This window comes from Orycteropus afer, unplaced genomic scaffold (assembly GCF_000298275.1).
Source record: "Orycteropus afer afer isolate SDZICR_OR568_19922 unplaced genomic scaffold, OryAfe1.0 scaffold00001, whole genome shotgun sequence".
NCBI classification, from domain to species: Eukaryota; Metazoa; Chordata; class Mammalia; order Tubulidentata; family Orycteropodidae; genus Orycteropus; species Orycteropus afer.
Genome location: NW_006921588.1, coordinates 4231204 through 4243050, shown reverse-complemented (window position 1 = coordinate 4243050; position 11847 = coordinate 4231204). Strand labels below are relative to the sequence as shown.

The window sequence follows — 11847 nt, the reverse complement described above, 5'->3', positions numbered from 1 at the left end:
TTTTAGCCTAAACGGACTATTCCTAAAGGTGCGTGGTAATGTACCAAACAGTGTTTCTTTGCTATTCATAAGGTTTTCCCTGGCCAATTCTTTCATGATCAGCAGAGGGGAAAATAAGTGAAGCCTACCCCATAACATAAAACTTAGCCTAAGTAAATGGCTGACACAGGTTTGCCTCGGACTCCATTTTGTTTTGGGCTCTGCTTATGTTTCTGAGAAGTGACCCATGACAGGTAAACAAGGAACACCTTTGCTCTGGGGATGATGTTTTAAATAGATTAATTGAAGACCCCAAACACCAAACATTATCTTGCTAAACATATGTCTTGTTGTTGTTGTTATGTGCCGTGGCTCCACTCATAGTGACCCCTCCTTGGGTTTCCAAGGCAGTATCACTAGGGATAGTAGATTGCCTAGGAGTGGCTGGTGGGTTTGAACCGCCAGCCTTCTGGTTAGCAGTCAAGTGCCTTAGGCACTATGCTATCAGAGCTCCTAATCTTATATCTTAGACAACCCTTAACTGAATGTTTTTATTTTGTTGTTGGTCATTCTGGAGGTCACAGGCCTTAGGTTACCTGGACTTTAGATTGTCATAGTATTTATTGTAGAAGAGAGAGATTTTGGTCTCCAGGCCTGCCTGATTTCACCAAGAAAACAAAACCAAAAACTCTTTGGCAAAGGCATCAGTTAAAGGACTCATTAGAATTCATTGGAATACAGCGAAATTTGCTCTTCTCACCAATCCATATGAGGCCAACTTGTTGTTGTTGTTATTTGCCATCGAGTCAGCCCCGACTCATAGCGACCCCTCCTTGGGTTTCCGAGGCAGTATCACTACGGAAGTAGGAATGCCCAACCTTCCTTCCGAGGAGTGGCCAACTTAGAAGGTGTTAAACCTTAAGATACTTTCATCACAGATTAAAGGAACATTTGGACTTGAAATGCCATGGATGGCAGAATCAGACAAGTTTTCCCAAGGTCACAGACTTTGAAGTCATTGGACTTCTAAAATTTCTTTATGTTAGCAACTTGGGTTTATTTCACTGGTAAGAATATTCCATGAAGATTATAGATATATTTGCTGTTGTTTTTCATATTTATTACTTCTGTTTTACATGGCTTTAGGTTTTGTAGGCTTTCCCTTAGTGAATGAATGTTATTGACATTATTGCTTTGTCCTAATCCTCATTGTTTTAAAGTAGTTTGTTCAATCACTTAAGTTTTATTTATTTCTGTAGGTAACCCTTTCCATGTTTAATTGAAAAATTTCCCTTTACATTTTTCTCATTAGCATTTCAATCCGTAGTATTTATTGGATTAGTGATATTATTATTGGAATTATCAAATGTTATATGAAGGTTATTCTAATGTAATTTCTTGGAAAGCTAATATGCTGCTCATTAAGTGAGTCATATATATTGATAAAAATATATTTTACGGATGGGCATGAGTTCTCACTTTAAGGTTTGTAGCCTAACCACAGGCTAAGTAGTTATTCTAATATCCCCTGCTCCATACTTGTCTTCATAAGATGGTCACTGAAGACTTGGTGCTATAATGAATCACACTGAAGAAATTAGATGGTGCCCACTGGTCAAAAAGGATAAAGTCTGGGGTCTTAAAAACTTGTCCTAGAGCTTGGTGAGACCACTGAGACTATGGCCCCCAGTTACCCTTCAGGTCTGGAAGTGAACTCACTCTTGTGGCTTCTAGCCAAACAATAGACAGGTATATGGGATGAACATTTACATCAGGTAGATACACTCCTTGGAACAATCAATCCTGGGAGAACAGAAGGGCAGTGTTTGCATAGGGAGATAGCTCAGGTGTGGGAGTTCATGGAGGGAAGGACAGAGTGAAGAGGTAACTACTGGGAGGAAGTGGGAAGAGAGCTGTTACACTGTGGGGAATTGCAGTCAATGTCATGAAACAAAATGTGTATGAACTTCTGTATGGAAAATGAATTTGCTCTGTAAACTTCCCTCAAAATCACAATAAATATAGAAATTAAAAAAAAAAAAAAAAAGCTTATCCTAAAACAAGCAGCCATCTAAAGGAGCCACCAAGCAGTCTGTGCAAAAGAAAGCACACCAACCTAAGTGTGATCAAAGGATTTTAAGTAAAATTCATGATCAGAGGTGGGAATGTATTAGAGCTTAAATTCTAAAGCACTTGGGTTTGTGGAAGGCGGTGGTCTACAGTGGGAGCCCTAACTCCATTTTGAATCTTGATACGAGTTTAGATGTGCCTAAGGCATTTGAATGCTAACAAGAAGGCTGGAGGTTCAAACCCACCAGCCACTCCTCGGGTGGAGGGTTGGTCAGTCTATTTCCATAGTGATACCGTCTCAGAAGCCCAAGGAGGGGTTGCTGAGTCAGGTCAGACTGGAAGACAGTGAGTTTGTTTTTTTGGTGAGTGTTCTTTCTGACCTTCAACATTGTGGCTATGCATAGGCAAGTTCCAGGAGAAACCTAGGGAGGGGCAATTAGCACTCAGGAAGAGTGTAGCTTAAAATAAATTGTGTGCACACAAAGGAACTTGCCTCAGTGTGTCCTTGTCCAATTTAAATTAAAGTTGGGGTCTGGGTATTGTTTTGTAGCCAAGTTGTGGCTATGACTTAGATATGACTCATGGTCATGAGTCATGGTGATGAGTCATATCTGGACCACCACTTAGCCAGGTGGTCAAGACTCAGAACCAATCCAGTAACCCTTTTCTATCTGCAATTATATATGTATCCCAATCATAGTCCTTTCCCCACTTCTGTAGTCCCACCTGTGACCTCTGATGAATCTATTTGCCACCAAAAATGATTTTGTGATGATTCCTTTTGTTTTCAATTATATGTAATTAGCCCCACAGCCATGATTAAATGGACTCCATTCAGCTTTCTGTACTGTGTATGTGCTGACGGTTTCCCTAATCCTGGAAGATTGTCTTTGTCTTGTCTAAGGCTTAATAAAAGTGTTTCTATTGAACCTGTTTGAATCTGGGGTTTCGTTTCCCCTATTACACTACTAACCTAAAAGTTGGTGGTTCACACCCAACCAGTGGCACCACAGAAGAAAGGCCAGGCCACCTACTTCTGTAAAGATTACAGCCAAAAAAACCTTATGGAGCAGTTCTACTCTGACACATGTTATTGCCATGAGTCCGAATTCAACTTTATGGCAACGGTTTTGTTTTTATGATGATAAACCAAACCAAACTCATTGTCATCGAGTGGGACTTGACTCATAGCGACCTCTCCTTGGGTTTCTGAGATGCTATCACTATGGAAATAGACTGCCCAACCTTCCACCCGAGGAGTGGCTGGTGGGTTTGACTGGTTAGCAGTCAAATGCCTTAGGCACATCTAAACTTATATCAAGATTCAAAATGGAGTTCCCTATCCTCGGAAGGAAGGTTGGGCAATCCTACTTCTGTAGTGATACTGCCTCGGAAACCCAAGGAGGGGTCGCTATGAGTCGGGGCCGACTCGATGGCACATAACAACAACAACAACAACATCACTAGAGAAGTAGATTGCAGTCAAATACCTTAGTGCTATGCTACCAGAGCTCTTTTTATGATGATAAGAGAGTGATAACTCACTTCTGACTCATAGCAAAATGAGTAAAGTCAAAACTATTTCCCCCTCCCTGGTTAAAACAGACAAGACCCCAGATGGGAATAGAGAAGTAAACTCAATTACCCTCAACTATTTCCCCACCTCAGTTAAGCCTAATAGGACCCTGGTTGGAGATAGATGAGTAAATACAATACGCTCAGTTCCTTAAGAACTGAATAGAACAAAAAACATTCTTTCTTGCTATTTCCTTAGGCACAGGTGATGAACACGTTAATGTGTCTTAGAAAACAACTTGAAAATTAACTCTGGCTGGGAGGCATGAGCAGTGAAAGAGGAGCAAAGTTACTGGGAACTAACACGCTGAAGCTGGTGTGACTCATCCTGTATGCAAGTGTGCTGGATCAAAACACTACTGTCCCTTTAAACCAAGGCAAAGGAAATTTCAGCCAATCGTCAACCATGGCATGTCCACATTCCTGAAATTTTTATGAATATGCATAACCTTCTCTTCTGAAACCTACAAAACTGTAATTCAATGGAGTTTTGGGGAGTCAGATCTGGGTATGGGTACCCCTGCCTCCTTGCATTGCTGCTTTGCAATAAATAATTTTCTCTCCTCTTAATCATTCAGTGTATAAACTGTTTTGGCCTGACTGTGCACTGGGCAAGGACCCGTGTTTGGTCCTATTTCAATAGCAACCTCCATTGGGTTTTTGAGGCTGTAAATCTTTATGGAAGGAGATTACCTAATCTTCCTTCTGTGGAGTGGCTGGTGAGTCTGAACCACTGACCTTCTTGTTAGCAGCCAGATGCCTGATCCACTATGCCACCAGAGAATGATAACATTTATATATTGGTCTCTGGATTCCCAGATGTAGGCAAGTTATGCAGGTTGATCAAAACCATCCCATTGTTGTAGAGAAATGAAGTCCTTATCCCCTGTGGGGAAAAACCAATGATCACAACAGGTTGAAGAGAGAAAGCAATAGGTTTATTGAGTATTGATACCCAAGAAGACAGAATAGTTTCTCCAAAATGTCTGTCTCCCCAAGCTGGGGAATGGTAGGGGCTTTTAAAGGGAATCAGGCTGAGAGGGGGATAAGTTTTAGGAATGCTAATTTTCTGCAAGGGGAATGGTATGAGAGGGGGCTTCTTGAGGCCTTTACTTCTGTGGGATTATCTCAGTTTTCTCCTTATCTCAGTTGCTGCAGGGGTCAGTGTCTTCTTTCTCAGGGTCACCTTGTGACAAGCTATGGTTTTTAACTACAATTTAATCCTGCCTGTTAATTTGTAAAGGCAGGTTTCAGTGAGGGATTCCTTTAAACTTTTCTTTCAGCCTTCTTCACCATCTGTTGCTAAACAATCTTATTTCTAGATCCTAGTTTTCTTCAGGCAACAACTCTACAATGTTCACAGGTATTTGGTGAGCCAGCAAGTGTATATTGAACATAATTGCTAAGCCTATCAATGTTTAGGAGCTCTGGTAGCATAGTGCCTAAGGCACTTGACTGCTAACCAGAAGGCTGGCGGTTCAAACCCACCAGCCACTCCTTAGAAGGAAGGTTGGGCATTCCTACTTCCGTAGTGATACTGCCTCGGAAACCCAAGGAGGGGTTGCTATGAGTCGGGGCCGACTCGATGGCAAATAACAACAATAACAACAACATCAATGTTTACCTGCAATACCCCTAATGCAATTCTTACATGACAGTTGGACTTCACACACTCCTCTTGCCAACTCGAAGAGCATCTCCTTATTTCTGAGAGCCCTACAAGAGGTGCCTTATATGTAGAGACAAACCAAGTCCTTCCTCTCCTACTTGAATTTTCTTTTGCCAATGGCCACTGCTCTTAAAGCTTCCTTAAGGAACGTTACTGCCACTACTGCTAAGGACTAGTCTGACAAGCAGTCTATTATCCATGCCAAGGATATCCATTCCTAATTTTGCCTAAACTACGTTTGCCGCAACAGAGCTATGGAAGGTGAGGAGAAAGCCCCACTCTGCAGTTCTGCTACACCTTCACCTGAGCTCTAATACTACACTGCTAGCACCCTATGTGTCTCAATAGACTTTCTTCCCACCTTCAGCAACTTTAAGCAAAAACTTTTCCCAACAGGAATCAGAAGCAACAGTTCTCCAAATGTTCCATCTCCCATGTATATACAACCAAGAAATATGTTTTCTTTTCCTACCATGAAAATACAGTTAAACACCTACACACACACACACACACACACACAATGCACTCACCCAGGGGACTCAAAGAAAGAACTCTAGACCCAGAACTACCCGATCTGACATTTCCATTACCAATTCAGAATTTTTTTTTTTTTTAACTTTTATTGTGAAAACATACACAAGACATTTGCCAACATAACAACTTCCACATTTAAAGCTCAGGGACATTGATGACATTTTCCATATTGTGCCACCATTGTTCCTATCCTTTTCCAAAGTATTCCACCACCATTAGCATAAACTCAATGCCCTGCAAACAAAAACTTCGCCTTTCCCTCTCTCTTGCACCCCTGGTAACCACCAATAATCTTTGATTTATATGTTCTTTTTTCCAACCTATCCAGGAATTTTACCTCCCATCCTCTTCCATCTCTGGTGACCAACAAAGAAAGTTTCCTTCCACTTATAAACCTTTCCCTGACTTTTTACAATAGTAGACTAATACAATATTTGTCCTTTTGTGATTGACTTATTTCACTCAGCATAATGTCCTCCAAGTTCATCCACATCATGCAGTGTTTTGCAGATTCTACATTATTCTTTAGGGTGGCATAGTATTCCATTGTGTATATATACCACAGTTTGCTTATCCATTCCTCAATTCATGGGCACTTAGATTGTTTCCATCTCTTTGCTATTGTGAATAGTGCTGTGATAAACATGGGTGTGCATATATCTATTTGTGTCCTGCCTCTCATTCTTTAGGATATATATCTAATAATGGGATTGCTGGATCAAATGGTATTTCTATTCCAACTTTTTAAGGAATCCCCATACTGATGTCCACAGGGCTTGTATAATTTTACAGTTCTACTTGCATATACAGAATCCTGATCTCACCACATCCTCACAAGCATTTGTTATTTCTATGTTGTTGAACTTTGCTATTGATGCTGGGTTGAGATGGTATCTCATGGTTGTTTTAATTTGTACCTCTCAAATGGCTATGATCACAAACATTTCTTCATCTGTTTGTTGGCTGCCTGAATATCTTCTTTGGTGAAATGTCTTTCATGTCTTCTGCCTGTTTATTTTTTTATTTTTATTTTTAAAATTTTTATTGTGATTTGGGTGAAAGTTCACAGAACAAATCCACTTTTCATACAGCAGCTCGCATACACTTTGTCGCATGACACTGACTGTAATTTACCACAATGCAACAGCTCCCCTCTCACTTCCTCCTTATAGTTACTTCTTCCCTGCATCCTTCCCTCCTGTCCACTCCTGCCCCCCGCCACAAGTTGTCTCCCTGTGCATACACAGCCCTTCTATTCTCCCATGATTGTTGTCTCCAAGGAGTGTATGTACCTAATGTAAATGTTCAGCTCATATACCTGTCTTTTGTTTGGCTGGAAGCTGCAGGAGTGGGTTCCATTCCAGACCTGAAGGGCAGCTAGGGACATAGTCTCAGTGGTTCCATAAGGCTTTATCAGACCAGAAAACCAACTCACTTTTTTTTTTTTTCCAAATTATCTTAAGTTTTGTTCCACATTGTTCTCCTACTCTATCCAGTGTCTCCTACATAGATCCCATTCCAAGTGGTTGACAGTGGCAGCCAGGCACCATCTAGTTCTTCTGGTCTTGTAGTTGTGTAGGCTGAGTATCGCATGGTGTACATAGTTGCTTGGACTAATTGTTTCTGTGGATCTTTGGTTTTCTTCATTCTTCCTTGCTCTGGACGAGGAGCGACCCATCGTTGCATCTAGATGGCTACTTGCAAGCTTTTAAGATCCCAGTTGCTACTTACCAAAGTAGGATATAGAACAATGTTTTTGTGTAGTATGTTATGCCAATTGAGCTTGATGACTCCTGTAACTATGGTTCTGAGCCCACAGGTCCAACTACTTGTTCCCTGTGGGTAGCTGGCTGTGGCCAAGAAGTGACTACAACTTTGTCCCTTGTCAGCTCTACTATATACCTGGGAATTCTTACAGAATATACCAATACACTTGTAGAAACAATATTTGCCAATCCGTATAGGGTCTTGGGCGTACTACCCCCTGCATAGACATACCTAGTAGTTCAGCCTGTCCACCCATCTATCCACCCGTATATCAATGTTTGCTTTCACTGACAACGCAGTACAAAGGGGTTCATCTTTGTTGTCTATACCTCCCACGCACCTTTCTATGTCTTCCTCTTCCTCAATACCATGGACTGCTAAAAGAACTAACAAATCTGTCCTGGAGGAAGTGCAGCCAGAATGCTCCTTGGAAGTGAAATGGCCAGACTTTGTCTCACCTACTTTGGTCATGTTATCAGAAGGGACCATTCCCTGGAGAAGGATGTCATGCTTGGTAAGGTGGAGGGTCAATGAAAGAGGTGAAGGCCCTCAATGAGATAGATTGACACAGTGGTTGTGGTGATGGGTTCAAATATAACAAGGATAGCGGAGCTAGTGTGGGACCAGGTGATGTTTTGTTCTGCTGTGTGTAGGGTCACTATGGTCGGAGACAACTCGACAGCACCTAACAACAACATCTCTTCTCCATTTAATGGATTTTGGCCCTTCGTCAAAGATCAGTGACTGTCAATAGATCTGTTTCTGGGTTCTCAGTTCTGTTCCACTTGTCTATGTGTCCATCATTGTACCACTACCAGGCTATTTTGACAACCGTAGCTGTGCAATAGGTTATGAAATCTAAGAGTGTGAGACTTGCTAATTTGTTCTTCTTCAGGAATGCTTTGCTTATCCTAAGTCCCTTTTCTTTCCATATAAAATTAGTGATTGTTTTTTCCATGTCCTTAAAGAATGTTGGTGGAATCTGGATTGGGGTTGGATTGAATGTGTAGATTGCTTTGGGTAGAATTGACATTTTCACAATGTTCCATCTTCCTATCCATGAGCATGGTATATTCTTCCGTTTATGTAGATCTCTTATAGTTTCTTGAAGTAGTGTTTTGTCGTTTTCTTTGTATAGGTCTTTTGTGTTCCTGGTAAGATTTATTCCCAAGTATCTTATTCTTTGGAAACTATTGTAAATGGTATTGATTTCCTTACTAGAGATCTCTTTGCTGGAGTAGGGGAATCCAACTGATTTTTGTATGCTGATCTTGTACCCTGCCACCATGCTAAATCTTTCAATAAGTTCCAATAGTTTTCTTGCTGAGTCTCTTGGGTTTTCTAGGCATGGGATCATATCATCAGCAAATGGGGATAGTTTTACTTCTTCCTTACCAATTTGGATGCCTTTGATTTCCCTTTCTTGCCTTATTTCCCTGACTGTTGTTGTTGTTGTTATATGCCGTCAAGTCGGATCCGACTCATAGCGACCCCTCCTTGGGTTTCCGAGGCAGTATCACTACGGAAGTAGATTGCCCCATCTTCCTTCCAAGGAGTGGCTGGTGGGTTTGAACTGCCAGCCTTCTGGTTAGCAGTCAAGTGCCTTAGGCACTACACTACCAGAGCTTCTTATTTTAGGACTTCCAATACAATAAAAATATGGAACACTTCACAAATTTGCATGCCATCTTTGAGCAGGGGCCATGCTAATCTACTCTGTATCATTCCAATTTAGTGTATGTGCTGCCGAAGGGAGCACCCAAATGAGAATATTTAATCCTTCTTACAGGTAAGGGTACTTGCCTCATATTTGAATAACTAAAATAAACTATTCTGGTGTTTTTTTTTTCCCTAAAACCAAGAATCCACTTAAAGTAGAATGAGTATTCAATTTTAGAAGCTAAAAAACAAACAAAAAAGTTTTACGAGTTTTAAGGTTCAGCCTCAGCCAAACTCACAGATGAAGAAATCAAGAGTAGAGATTAAATTTGGTGGTTAAGATCATGCAGGTAGTAGCAGAGCCAGGGTTTCCTGATTTCCAGTCGAATTCTCTTTCTTGGGGCCAGGGAGGGAGGAGACAGGTCAAGAGAGGTGTAGTTTGAGCTCAGAGAGCTCATTTTTCCTCTCTGGGAGAAAGAAGAATGATTTCTCTGTCCTGCCTTGGTTCCTTTTTGGTCAGTATTGGATTATTTTGTAGGTATGTGCCATTTCTGGCTCTGGTATTTTCAATACAGCAAACTCCTGCACACTGAGCTCAGAGTCTCAGTGGTTTTCTGGAATGTTCAACATGAGCCTCATTCAAAGGGGCACTTACACAGGCTGCCTAAATATTGCATAGCCCTCCTTATTCTAAAAATATGCTGTTTTGGTTGAAATAGTTAAATTACTACTAAGGCATGTTTTGTTATAGCTTGCAATGTATCTGAATTCCTTTCTATTTTCCTTTTCAACTTCCTGTGCTCTGGTCCGTATTTCTACATTTATATTTTTATCTTTGAACAAATGGATTATTGTATGCTCCAGACAGCCTACAATTATTACCTTGTGCTTCCTAATAAATCCATTTCTCCAGATTGTTGTTTATGTTCAAACCCTTTCCCTTAGTGTGGTTGCCTAGCTATACTGCTAGAAGGCTTGGAACTTAATTCCATCAGTACCAAGAACGGCATTAATATCCCGCTTGCTCTTCCTCCCTCTCCCTGGTCCAGGGAGCGGCTCCTTTTCCTCACCTTCATCAGGAACCAGAAACCTGTGCATCTGCCAGCTTCAATAATGCTCTTGGCTGCTCCCAATGTGAAATGGAAAAAAACCTGTTGGGGATAGGTTTGTAGCAGCTGTTTTACCACATTCCTGTGAAAATGCCTGCAAGCACAGATTGCTCTTCTCAAGCACAAAAAGGCCTTCTCTTGCCCTGGTAAACTAATTAGCTGATTCCAGTTAGCAGGCAGGGTCTCGACTTCCAGTCTCTGCATAAGAACCGCCTGGGGGCACAGATCCTCAGCTGCACCCCCAGGCTTTAGGATTCTGACCTTCTGGAGTAGTGCCCAAGGATGCTTCAGCAAGGTCCCAGGTGATTCTGAGGCAGGTGGTGTGCAAGCATTCTTTGAGAAGTACTGATGAAGGATTTAGAATTAGGCTCATTATCCTTCAAAAAAAATCTTCTTCTTAAAGTCATGGCTGAATGGTCAGTTTTGAGGAATGCTATAGAGTGGATTATCAAACAGATAGGGAAGTAGATCAGATTTCACTAGTCTGTTCCTTTTCACCTCTAAAATTCAATGATTCTGCACTTTACTGTATTATATATAGTAAATCTGAATTCAGGCTCAGCCTGGAGAAGTGTCTTAGCATTTTTCTTTTCTCACTGAAGTTCCTGCAAGGTGAAGGATTATGCTAAAATGCTGGAAATGTGTGTATAGACACTTTGGTATCCTTCTGGAGTGATTGTTTGCTAACTAAACACAACCTCAGTCTACAGTCTATGGGTCCTCCCTATTCTCACATTCTGGGCATGGTTAGCTTGGTTTCTAATATTGGGACTGAAGTGGGCAGTTTCTGTAAATAAAAGAGGAGGAATGTGCTCTGGGACTTGAGATGAACCTTAGAATCTGAAAGGGATGGTTTGGAACACAGGCGGAGCAGGGCTCACTTATGGGAGGAGTAGGCCAATTTTAGGAAGTGTGACTTCAGATGAGGCAAGGACACAGCTTTGTGAAACAGGGTTTCCAACTGGTTTGTTCTGGTTCGACCCCCTGCTGAGACTTTGCTTTTCTACCCCAGATATCAACTCATTGCCATGGAGTAGGATCCTACTCATAGAGACCCCTCCTTGGGTGTCTGAGGCAGGTATCACTAGGAAGCAGATTGCCCAACCTTCCTTTTGAGCAGTGGCTAGTGGGTTTGAACCACCAGCCTTCTAGTTAGCAATCAAATGCCTTAGGCCCTAGGCCACCAGAGCTCCCAATATACTGAATCAGAATCTACATTTTAACAAGCTCCCCAAGTGATTCTATGTGTATATTCTATTAAATATTTATGCAAATGTTCATCAGGGGTAAAGGTGCTGAAGAGGAGTGACAAATTCTGTTAAACATAAAACTAAATTATGTGCTTAGATGATAGTTTCTTAAAATCACAGAGCTCTGGTAGTGTAGTGCCTAAGGCACTTGACTGCTAACCAGAAGGCTGGTGGTTCAAACCCACCAGCCACTCCTTAGAAGGAAGATGTGGCAATCTACTTCCATAGTGACACT

At 41.4% G+C, this 11847-nt stretch overlaps 1 non-coding gene across 1 annotated transcript; it reads right to left on the bottom strand.

The window, feature by feature from the left end:
- Positions 1-9247: 9247 nt before the first annotated feature.
- LOC122151126 lies at positions 9248-9353 on the bottom strand. Its single transcript, XR_006163989.1, has one exon. It is a non-coding gene; the product is annotated as a U6 spliceosomal RNA (small nuclear RNA).
- Positions 9354-11847: the final 2494 nt, after the last annotated feature.